The sequence below is a fragment of the Macaca nemestrina genome, chromosome 6 (genome assembly GCF_043159975.1).
Source record: "Macaca nemestrina isolate mMacNem1 chromosome 6, mMacNem.hap1, whole genome shotgun sequence".
NCBI lineage: Eukaryota > Metazoa > Chordata > Mammalia > Primates > Cercopithecidae > Macaca > Macaca nemestrina.
This window is the reverse complement of record NC_092130.1, coordinates 83,225,821-83,237,795: the sequence shown is the minus strand read 5'-3', so window position 1 is coordinate 83,237,795 and position 11,975 is coordinate 83,225,821.

The window sequence follows — 11,975 nt, the reverse complement described above, 5'->3', positions numbered from 1 at the left end:
TGATTAGATTGTGCCCACCAGATTAAGGGTGGGTCTGTCTCCCCCAGCCCACTTACTCAGATGTTAATCTCACAGACACACCCAGGATCAATACCTTGTATCCTTCAGTCCAATCAAGTTGACAGTGTTAACCATCACATATTTATCCTGATGTTCTCCCTCCCCCATTACCCCCGCCCCTACAGGCCCCAGTGTATGTTGTTCTCCTCCCTGTGTTCATGCGTTCTCGTTGTTCAGCTCCCACTTATAAGTGAGAATATATGGTGTTTGGTTTTCTGTTCCTGTGTTAGTTTGCTGAGGATAATGGTTTCCAGATCCATCTATATCCCTGCAAAAGACATGATCTCTTTCCTTTTCATGGCTGCATAGTATTCCGTGGTGTATATGTACTTACATTTTCTTTATCCATTTTATCATTGATAGGCATTTGGGTTGATTCCATGTCTTTGCTATTGTGAATAGTGCTGCAGTGAACATACATGTGCATGTATCTTTATAATAGAATAATTTATATTTCTTTGGGTGTATACTCAGTAATGGGATTGCTGGGTCAGATGGTATTTCTAGTTCTAGGTCTTTGAGGAATCACCACACTGTCTTCCACAATGGTTGAACTAATTTATATTCCCACCAACAGTGTAAAAATGTTCCTATTTCTCCACAGCCTCACCAGTGTCTGTTCTTTCTCGACTTTTTAATAATCACCATTCTGACGGATGTGAGATGGTATCTCATTGTAGTTTTTATTTGCATTTCTCTAGTGGTTAGTGACGTTGAGCTTTTTTTAATGTTTGTTGGCCACATAAATGTCTTCTTTTGAGAAGTGTCTGTTCGTGTCCTTTGCCCACTTTTTAACGGGGTTGTTTTTTTCTTGTAAATTTGTTCAAGTTCCTTATAGATTCTGGTTATTAGACCTTTGTCAGATGGATAGATTGCAAAAATTTTCTCCTATTCTGTAGGTTGTCTGTTCACTCTGATAATAGTTTCTTTTTTTGTGCAAAAACTCTTTAGTTTAATTAGATCCCAATTGTCATTTTTGCTTTTGTTGCAATTGCTTTGACATCCCTATGTCCTGAATGTCATTGGATTTTCTTCTTGGGTTTGTATAGTTTTGGGTTTTACATTTAAGTCTTTACCCATCTTGAGTTAATTTTTTTATAAGGTATAAAGAAGGTGTCCAGTTTCATTTTTCTGCATATGGATAGCTGGTTTTCCCAGCACCATTTGTTAAATAGGGAATTCTTTCCCTGTTCCTTGTTTTTGTCAGGTTTATCAAAGATCAGATGGTTCTAGATGTGCAGTCTTATTTCTGAGGTCTCTATTCAGTTCCATTGGTCTCTGTGTCTGTTTTTGTACCAGTACCATGCTGTTTTGGTTACTGTAGTCTCGTAGTATAGTTTGAGGTCAGGTAGTGTGATGCCTCCAGCTTTGTTCTTTTTGCTTAGGATTCTTGGTTCCATATGAATTTTAAAGTAGTTTTTTCTGATTCTGTGAAGAATGTCAATGGTAGTTTAATGGGAATACCATTGAATCTATAAATTACTTTGGGCAATATGGCCATTTTAACAATATTGATTCTTCCTATCCATGAGCATGGAATGTTTTTCCATTTGTATCCTCTCTTATTTCCTTGATTAGTGGTTTGTAGTTCTTCTTGAGGAGGTCCTTCACTTGACTTGCTAGCTGTATTCCTAGGTATTTTATTTTCTTTGTAGCAATTGTGAATGGGAGTTCATTCACAATTTGGCTTTCTGCTTGTCTATTGTTGGTGTATAGGAATGCTTGTGATGGTTGCACATTGATTTTGTATCATGAGACTTTGCTGGAGTTGCTTATTCGCTTAAGAAGCTTTTGGGCTGAGACAGTGGGATTTTCTAGATGTAGATTATGTCATCTAGAAACAAAGAAAATTTGACTTCCTCTCTTCTTATTTGAATACCCTTTATTTCTTTCTCTTGCCTGATTGCCACTGCCACAACTTCCAATACTATGTTGAATAAGACTGGTGAGAGAGGACATCCTTGTCTTGTGCTGGTTTTCAAACAGAATGCTTCCAGTTTTTGCACATTTTATATAATATTGGCTGTGGGCTTGTTATAAATGGCTCTTATTATTTTGAGGCATATTCCATCAATACTTGGTTTATTGAGGGTTTTCAACATGAAGGGATATAGAATCTTATCAAAGGCCTTTTCTGCATCTATTGAGATAATCATGGTTTTTCTCTTTAGTTCTGTTTATGTGGTGAATTACATTTATTGATTTACATATGTTGAACCAGCTTTGCATCCCAAGGAGGAATTTGACTTGATTGTGCTGTATAAGTTTTTGCTGTGCTGCTGGATTTGGTTTGCCAGTATTTTATTGAGGATTTTTCCACTGATGTTCATCAGGGATATTCGCCTCAAGTATTTTTTTGTTGTTGTTGTATCTCTGCCACGTTTTGTTATCAGGATGATGCTGGCCTCATAAAATGAGTTAGGGAGAAGTTCCTCCTTTTCAGTTGCTTGGAAGAATTTCAGAAGAAATGGTACCAGTTCCTCTTTGTACCTGTGATAGAATTCAGCTGTAAATCTGTCTACTCCTGGGCTTTTTTTGGTAGCAAGCTGGGATAAAGAATCAAGACCCACTGGTGTGCTGTATTCAAGAGACCCATCTCATGTGCAAAGACACACATAGGCTCAAAATAAAGGGATGGAGGAAAATTTACCAAGAAAATGGAAAGAAGAAAAAAGCAGGGGTTGCAATTCTAGTTTCTGATAAAATAGACTTTAAACCAACAAGGATCAAAAAAGACAAGGACAGGCATTACATAATGGTAAAGGGATCAATTCAACGTGAAGAGCTAAGTATCCTAAATATATATTCATGCAATACAGGAGCACTCATATTTATAAAACAAGTTCTTAGAGACCTAAAAAGAGACTTAGTCTCCCACACAATAATATTGGGATATGCAACACCCCACTGTCAATATTAGACAGATCATTGAGATAGAAAATTACCAAGTATATTCAGGACTTGAACTCAGCTCTGGATCAAGTGGACCTGAGAGATATCTACAGAAATCTCCATCTGAAAACAAGAGAATGTACATTCTTCTCAGCACCACATGGCATGTACTCTAAAATTGATCACATAATTGGAAGTAAAACACTCCTCAGCAAATGCGAAAGAGCTGAATTCATAACAGTCTCTCAGACCATAGTGCAATCATTAGAACTCAAGATTAAGAAACTCACTCAAAACCACACAACTACATGGAAATTGAACAACCTGCTCCTGAATGAATCCTGGGTAAATAATGAAATTAAGGCAGAAATCAAGAAGTTATTTGAAACCAATGAGAACAAAGAGACAATGTACCAGAATCTCTGGGATGTGGCTAAAGCAGTGTTAAGAGGGATATTTATAGCACTAAATGCCCACATCAAAAAGCTAGAAAGATCTCAAATTGATACCCTAACATCCTGACTAAAAGAACTAGAGAGCCAAGAGCAAACAAACCCCAAATATAGCAGAAGACAAGAAATAACTGAGATAAGAGCAGAACTGAAGGAGATAGAGGCATGAAAAGCCCTTCAAAAAGTCAATGAATCTAGGAGCCGTTTTTTTTCTGAAAAAAATTAATAAAATAGATAGACTGCCAGCTAGACCAATAAAGAAGAAAAGAAAGAAGAATCAAGTACACCCAATAAAAAATGTTAAAGGGGATATTGCCACTGACCCCACAGAAATACAACCAACCATCAGATAATATTATAAACACCTCAATGCAAATAAACTAGAAAATCTAGACGAAATGGGTAGATTCCTGGACACATACACCCTCCCAAGACTGAGACAGGAAGAAGTTGAATCCCTGAATAGACCAATAACAAGTTCTGAAATTGATGCAGCAATAAATAGCCTACCAACCAAAAATGAGGATTGATAATTAGATAATTCGTTAGAATATTTAGAAAATTAATAATTCACACATTTAAAAATGATTGATTATGCATACGTTTTTAGAATAATATAGTCATGTTCTTTGCCTCCTTTAAATCTTCCCCTAAATATCCCTTTCCTAGTGAGACCTACTTTGACTACCCAATTTGAAATTATAATCTCAACCACCATGTACTTCCTGTCTTCCCTTAGTCTGTCTTCTCTCTTTTAATAGCACTTATCATTTGTGGGCATACCTTATTGATATGGTTTGAATGTGTTCCCTCCAAGCTTCATGTTGGAAGTTAATTCTTCTTGTGATGGTATTAAGAGTTGGGGGCTTTGGGGAAGTGATTAAGTTCATAAGTGGAATACCCTTACACCCACATGAATGGAATACCCTTACAAAAGAGGCTTACACTATGTAAGAACACCTAGATGGTGCTTTCTATGAGGAATTGAACTTCACCTGACACTGATCCTGTCTGTGCCTTAATCTTGGACTTCCCAGCTTCCAGAACTGTGAGAAATAAATTTCTGTTCTTTATAAATCACCCAGTCTCAGGTATTTTGTCACAGCAGCACAAATGGGAAAAGACATATATATTATGTTTATTGCTAATTGTCTGTGTACCCCATGCCAACTATAAACTCCTTTAGGAGTTTTTGTCTGTTTCATGTGCTTGTCATGCAGGTGCCTGGTGTATAGTATTTCAGTGCATTAGAAGGATCTTTGTTATAGGGAATTCTAGATTTAGGTCTCTGCTAACAGTCATTTCTATTGTTTTGTTGTTGCTATTAATTCAAACTAAAAACTCAGAAATATCTTGAAGGATGACCTGAATGAAGAAAAAACCACTCTGGTTTTTTTTTTTTTTTTTTTTTTTTTTTTGAGTTGGAGCCTTACTCTGTTGCCCAGGCTGGAGTGCAGTGGTACGATCTCAGCTCACTGAAAGCTCTGCCTCCTGGGTTCACGCCATTCTCCTGCCTCAGTCTCCTGAGTAGCTGGGACTACAGGCATCCACCACCACACCCGGCTAATTATTTTCTATTTTTAGTAGAGATGGGGTTTCACCATGTTAGCCAAGATGGTCTTGATCTCCTTGCCTCCCAAAGTGCTGGAATTACAGGTGTAAGCCACCGCTCCTGGCCTGGTATTCATTTTATAGTTTAGTTATGTAAAAAATTATTGTCTATTCAAAATGATAATAACTACCACTTTTGACCATATGCTATGCCACGTTCTTCACATGTGCTTTCTATGAGTCCTCTTGCCATCTTTAATGAGATAGGCAGTGTTACTCAGGCAGTTTTATAGATGAGGAAACTGAAGCTAAGAGAGGCTAAGTAAAAGTAAATGGCAGATCTAAGAAACTCAAGTCAGTCCAAATTCAGTCTTTTTTTTTTTTTTTTAAAGGCTGTTTCTAATTGAAGGAGAACAACTCCATTAGCAATATTATTTAATTAATCAGAAATACAATTTTGTGACCATACTGAATAAAATACAAACTTTCCACAGAAGAAATGGTTCTTAGGGCTTTAAAAAAGGAAGGAAGGAATGAAAGGAGGGAAGGAGAGACTGAGGAAAAGAGAAGGAAGACGGGAAGGGAGAAGAAAAAGCAGCATGAAAACTGTTGGGGTGGTCTCTTTAAATTCCACTCTTGTATAACTCTATTTCCTTCATTTTTGTCTCTCTAGGGGTGGCAGCAGCAAGGGTCTAGATGGCTCAGGCTAGTTCCTAAAATAAGATATCATACCAAGTACAAACTCAAGCCAGGCACAAAGGGATAAAATCCTGGTAGAGAATTCTATGTATGTTCTTGGTGTGGATTCTACATTGTAGAAAAGACTCTTACAAAAACACACAGTTCATTTGAATATTATAACTAAGAAAAAAATAAAATACACAGTAGAAGAGCACTTTACAATGGGAGCAAAGCACACTGTATGATAAGAAAGATGTCATCATGTAACATGGCATTTTTCTTCCTCCACACATATCTGCCAGCCAGCTCAAACAGATTTTTATAATTAGACATGTCCCTCTTCCTTCCTGTCTCACCCCAAGTGCCATGGTATATTTACCGAACTACAAATATGTCACAAGATAGCATGGTGAAACGTTTTATTGAACTATTAAGGAAAATTGCCAACAGAAGTTTCTGTTCTGCCTCTGTTGATTTTCCACAAGCAAAGGATTCAACTACTCTTTAGTACAAGATCTGAAAAGCACAGTATTTTCTGCAACTTCAGAATCAACCATACTGTACCATAAAATTTTTAGCCTTTACTTCTCCAAATATTTTTTTCATCTTCCCCAGTCTCTTCTTGTTTTGGGGACTTTAATTACACATCTATTAGGCAACTTGAAGTTGATGCACACTTTACTGATAACTTCATTGATTTTCAGTCTTTTTTCTCTTTGTGTTTTACTTTGGAGACTGCTATGACTTCAGGCTCGCTAATACTTTCTTTTGCAGAATATAATATACTTTTAGTCTTATCTAGCATATTTTTCATTTCAGACAAATGTAGTTTTCACATATAGAACTTTGATTTGGGTTGTTGCAAGGAAAGTTTGTATGGAACCCCAAAGGAAGACAAAATAAAGATTGCTCTGGGAGAAGCATAGATAAGTACCCAGAACTCTTCCTGACTGGTTCTGGGGAGAATAATTTGAAAACACCCAATTAATTATATTGAAAACAGAGACCTAGACATTTGAATGATTTGTTATAGTTTCTGATTTTGACTCCAGAGACAATGTGAGTATGCTGAATTCTTCTGGTAATGGGGAAATTTTTGACATGGTTTGCCAAATCTAGCCATTGAAGTTTTAGATTTTCTCTGTTTCTTACTTGTTTTAATAGTAAGTTTGACTATAGTAGCAAAATCATGTGGTCAATTTTTTTTTTCTGAGATGGAGTCTCGCTCTGTCACCCAGGCTGGAGTGCAGTGGCCGGATCTCAGCTCACTGCAAGTTCCGCCTCCCGGGTTTACACCATTCTCCTGCCTCAGCCTCCCTAGTAGCTGGGACTACAGGCGCCTGCCACCTCGCCCGGCTAGTTTTTTGTATTTTTTTAGTAGAGACGGGGTTTCACCGTGTTCGCCAGGATGGTCTCGATCTCCTGACCTCCTGATCCGCCCATCTTGGCCTCCCAAAGTGCTGGGATTATCGGCTTGAGCCACCGCGCCCGGCCCATGTGGTCAATTTTGTTTCCCATTTTTCTTTATAATGTTAGATAAGATCATATGCATTTTACACATAGTGCTATTGTAAGAACTGTGGGAAAAGTCTGGTAGATGTAAAGCTGCACATTTTAAGAAAGATTAGTCTGGGTGCAGTGGCTCACATCTGTAATCCTAGAACTTTGGGAGGCTGAGGTGGGAGGATCACTTGAGGCCAGGAGTTTGAGACTAGCCTGGGCAACATAGAGAGACCCCTGTCTATGCAAAAAAAATTATAAGAAGAAAGACTAAAAACATCCTATTCTCTAAGACAAATGCTTATTCCATAATTGCAATGCAAAAATATTATTTGAAAGCTTATAAATGAATTGCTCACCCAAACGACAGTTTAGCAAATCTGTAACCTCTTGAAAAAAAATCCAAAATGTCTTTAAAATATTTTTAGCATTTCTTACACTGCAACAATTTTCTATTTTTCTTCTATGCCCTAAAGAAGAACATCTACCTGAAATGAGGACATCATGTGTGTAACATTATATGATTGTGAAATAGCTGCCTGCTCTAGAAGGTCCTTGTTCCTCTGGGGGGCAGTGCTATACTTTTACATTACCAACCCAGAGAGAAAATATAAGAGCAGCTTTGTTTCTTAAAAGACTAGAAGTAGTTCATTCTGCTCATTCTCTCTCTTCGTTTTAAAAATATATTGTATAGCTGAGACATTTAACAAGACATGCTTTTAACCAGAAAATATCGAAGATAATTAGAACTTCCATAAAATAATATTTGATTTGGAGCTTTTAGGGAAGATTTCTTTGGCTTTACCTCTTTATATTCTAAGAAAGCGTAGAATGAGCTCGACTTATGCTCCAAATTTAGTTATAATATAATTGTATTCTCCTTTCTGAAAAATAAACTTTCCTTCCCCTTAAAAACAATTTTGATTTAAGGTTCCAGATTTGTCACTTGACTTACTAAACAACAAAGCAAAGCAAAACAAAAACCAGAAAGCCAACCAAAACCCAAAAAGCCAACCAAAACAAGAACCATAACATCCGGTTTTTTCTCTTTGGTTCTACTTTACTATTTTTCATGCAATTTAAAATTTTAGACTATTTCCCTTGTGCCACAGACTTCTTTCTTTGTGGTAGTTTCAGAAAACAAATGGATTTATTAAGAAAACAAAAGCCGCCTCCATTTCTTTCAGCCTATTCTCATCCCATACTTCTTAAAAGCTATATATATGTGTGTGGGTATATATACATACATACACACTATATACACACATGTATCATTTTAGCTTTGTGACACCCAAAGTAGAGGGCTCAGTTAAGCTATACTGGTGGTAATGAATGTGAAAAAAGCTAAAATCAATGTGTTGTCTGGGCTACATTACCACTGAGAGATTGGGGTCCACTTCCAAGCTCATTTTGTTTTGTCATAATTCAGTTTCTTATGGTGGTTGTCTTGATTTTCTTGGTGATTGTCAACTGGGGACCACTCTCAGCCACTAGAGGCCAGTCTCAGGTCCTTGCCTCGTGGCTCCCTTCCATCTGGGTGTTAAGTCTCTAAGTTTTTTTGTAATGCAGCTATTGAAAATCAATACAATCAAGGTAAGCAAATTTCTTTAACATTATTTTTAAAAGTTGGCTTGAAAAGCAGAAGCTGATACTGAAAAAATATGTTCAGCATTTGGGGATTTGCCATACCCTGTTATAGTGGTGGTTTGCTGGCCAATATCCATACTCCCCTTTTCCTGGCAACATTCCCTAACGGGTTGACCTCACACCTAGCTCCAGAGGTGAAACTCAGTTAGCTCAAGCCATTTGGAGTGTATCATTTAGGGCATGTGACCTAAGCCGGTCCAATTAGAATAAACCCCCGGAGGATTTTGGTGGGAATGTTGGGGTGAATATTCTCTTTTCTCCTTTGAGCTTAGTGATGTGATTATTGAGGTTTATAGGTATTAAAGATTCGAGAGAGAGTCTAGCATTTCTCAGGGGCTACCATGTGAAGCCTAAAAATTAAGCAACTCAGAGGAAGAAAAGTTAAGGAGGATTCTGGTTATATTTCAGTCCTGGATTAGGCTGTGTGTGAATATAAATCTGCTCCTTGATATGAGCCAATGCACCTTTCTCTTCCCTTAAAAAATTGTTTAAGCCTATTTACTTTGAGTTTCTTGATTCTTGCAAATGAAAAATAAAATCCAGACTGATAGACCAGTTATTTCTCTGATTTTCATAGTACTTTTCTTCATCTTTCAACAATAGAATATGTTCCAGACTAGTAAACTGTAATCATCTGCATTTATTTCCTTTTGTCTTTGTCTAGTCTTTTAAGTCTAAAGATAAAAATTGGTTAAAAATTATAATAACATGTTCTAATATTTATTGTTCTTATATTATCTGACTGAACAATCCAGAAAAATAGGCATTATGGTTTTCATAATCTTATGACATATATTTGAAGGGTATTAATTTATTATTGGCTTTGTATAAACTTTGTTTTCTTTTGGAAATTCTGTCAATAAAGTGAACCCATTTTGTTTAAAAGTTTTGTTTCAATCTAGTGAAAACATAATATTGTTCTCATTAATTGACATAATTGCTTATAATTATATTGACAGAAACAGAGTTGTGTGTGAAAACAGTTAATATTTGTCCTGTATAAAGATGAAAACAATTGTTTTATATTGTTAAAATTAGTATTTAGTGCCTGCTTTTAGTAAAAGTCTTGCTAGCAGAAGCAAATAGACTCTATGATACAAAATGTGATATTGCAAGCATAACACTTTCTCTTTAGTAATTTAAAATACCTTTGAAATGTGTGTATTTTAAATGTATGGATGTGTATTGAAAGCTTTGTTTTGTTTATTTGTTTACTTGCTTTTTAACTTTTTGAACTTTTCCTTTATTTCAGGTATTAATTTTTTTATAATGTAGTTGTGAGAATAGACCTAACTGGTCTTAAGCATGGCCCAGCTGGTTTGACTCTTCTGGGGATATCTTAAATATTAGTATCTTAGCAGGTTAGAGTTGACTTGAATACAGTCTAAACCAAAATTATTTCCATTTCTATAAACACTTAAAAGTAATTTTTAGCTAAATAAAATCTACATGTGATAGTTCAGGAAATTTTTTCTTGATTTCCTAAGGAAAGACCATAGAATTTCCAGCATAAGAAATATATATTTTTAATATCTGACTTTCTTTCTTTTTTTTTAAAATTATACTTTAAGTTCTATGGTAAATGTGCACAATGTGCAGGTTTGTTACATATGTATACATGTACCATGTTGGTTTGCTGCACCCATTAACTCATCATTTACATTAGGTATTTCTCCTAAAGCTATCCCTCCCCCATGCCCCAACCCCACGACAGGCCCCAGTGTGTGGTGTTCCTCGCCCTGTGTCCAAGTGTTCTCATTGTTCAGTTCCCACCTATGAGTGAGAACATGCAGTGTTTGGTTTTCTGTCCTTGCGATAGTTTGCTCAGAATGATGATTTCCAGCTTCATCCATGTTGCTACAAAGGACAGGAACTCATCCTTTTTTATGGCTGCATAGTATTCCATGGTGTATATGTGTCACATTTTCTTAATCCAGTCTATCATTCGTGGACATTTGGGTTGTTCAAAGTCTTTGCTATTGTGAATAGTGCCGCAATAAACATATGTGTGCATGTGTCTTTATACTAGTATGATTTATAATCCTTTGAGTATATACCCAGTAATGGGATGATTGGGTCAAAGGTATTTCTAGTTCTAGATCCTTGAGGAGTCAGCACACTGTCTTCCACAATGGTTGAACTAATTTACACTCCCACCAATAGTGTAAAAGCATTCCTATTTCTCCACAACCTCTCCAGCACCTGTTGTTTCCTGACTTTTTAATTGCCATTCTAACTGGTGTGAGATGGTATCTGATTGTGGTTTTGACTTGCATTTCTCTGATGGTAAGTGATGATGAGCATTTTTTCATGTGTCTGTTGGCTGTATAAATGTCTTCTTTTGAGAAGTGTCTGTTCAAATCCTTTGCCCACTTTTTGATGGGGTTGTTTGATTTTTTCTTATAAATTTGTTTAAGTTCTTTGTAGATTCTGGATATTAGCCCTTTGTTAGATGGGTAGATTGCAAAAATTTTCTCCCATTCTGTTAGTTGCCTGTTCACTCTGATGGTAGTTTGTTTTGCTGTGCAGAAGCTGTTTAGTTTAATTAGATCCCATTTGTCTATTTTGGCTTCTGTCGCCATTGCTTTTTTTGTTTTAGTCATGAAGCCCTTGCCCATGCCTATGTCTTGAATGGTATGGCCTAGGTTTTTTTTCTAGGGTTTTTATGGTTTTATGTCTACCATTTAAGTCTTTAATCCATCCTGAATTAATTTTTTAATAAGGTGTAATGAAGGGATCCAGTTTCATCTTTTTACATATGGCTAGCCAGTTTTCCCAGCACCATTTATTAAATAGGAAATCCTTTCTCTCTTTCTTGTCTTTCTCAGGTTTGTCAAAGATCAGATGGTTGTGGATGTGTGGTGTTATTTCTGAGGCCTCTGTTCTGTTCCATTGATCTATATATCTGTTTTGGTACCAGTACCTTGCTGTTTTGGTACCAGTACCATGCTGTTTTGGTACCAGTACCATGCTGTTTTGGTTATAGCATTGTAGTATAGTTTGAAGTCAGGTAGCATAATGCCTCCAGCTTTCTTCTTTTTGCTTTTTTTGCTTAGGATTGCTTTTTTTGGGGGGCTCTTTTTTTGGTTCCATATGAATTTTAAAGTAGTTTTTTCCAATTCGGTGAAGAAAGTCATTGGTAGCTTGATGAGGATGGCATTGAATTTATAAATTACCTTGGGCAGTATGGCC